This window comes from Aptenodytes forsteri, unplaced genomic scaffold (assembly GCF_000699145.1).
Source record: "Aptenodytes forsteri isolate BGI_AS27 unplaced genomic scaffold, ASM69914v1 Scaffold910, whole genome shotgun sequence".
In the NCBI taxonomy this organism is placed as follows: Eukaryota; Metazoa; Chordata; class Aves; order Sphenisciformes; family Spheniscidae; genus Aptenodytes; species Aptenodytes forsteri.
The window spans coordinates 21596-22328 of NW_008794574.1; the positions used below are offsets into that span (position 1 = coordinate 21596).

General features: G+C 57.7%; 1 protein-coding gene across 1 annotated transcript in view; it reads right to left on the reverse strand.

Moving 5' to 3' along the window:
* The window catches only part of PSMA5 (proteasome subunit alpha 5), a 12339-nt gene that overhangs the window by 8247 nt on the left and 3359 nt on the right, over positions 1-733 (reverse strand). The gene's annotated exons all lie outside the window — the stretch shown is intronic.

Genomic DNA, 733 nt, shown 5'->3' on the forward strand with positions numbered 1-733 from the left:
AGGCTGCCCAGGGAAGTGGTGGAGTCCCCATCCCTGGAGGTATTTAAAAGATGTGTAGATGCGGCGCTGAGGGACATGGTTTAATGGGCGTGGGGGTGTTGGGTTGACGGTTGGACTCGATGATCTTAGAGGTCTTTTCCAACCTTAAAGATTCTATAACAGAGTCCTCCCAGTCACGCCTCCTCCCACCCACCCCAAATCCGAACCGGCTAAAGGAGCCACATCTGAGGCCTTCCAAGAGAAGCTAACGGACAGAAACGCAACCTGTTTGGAAGGGGAACCCGTTCATCCCCTCCCTGGGGAGGGCTGGCTAACCCATAGCCGGGGAGGTGGGGGGGATGCAGCAGGAGCCTCCAGCACAGATCCTGCTCCAGGAAGAGAGGGGCTGTACGGCAGGCACACGGGAGGGGGAAATTAAGACTCTTCAAGAGCTCCTTCCATGACCCATGTCATCAGCAACATGGGTATTTTGGAGGTCTCCTGCTTTTCAAGGCGACATATTTGGTAAAGAGCCTGGCCGCCTAGCGGCACAGGAGGCTGCCGCGAGCAGGGGTACAGGCTAACATTAGCGCTCCGAGAGAAACTGGCCTCGAGTCAAGCCTTTTGCAGTAATTCCCTGCCCTCCCAGATCTAAATTCGGGATGAGCTTTCACGAGGGAGGTCATCGAGGCCGGGGGTGGCAGGGCAGGGTGGGGGGGGGGGGGTTCAGCCGCCTCTTACCTCCCCCGTCACT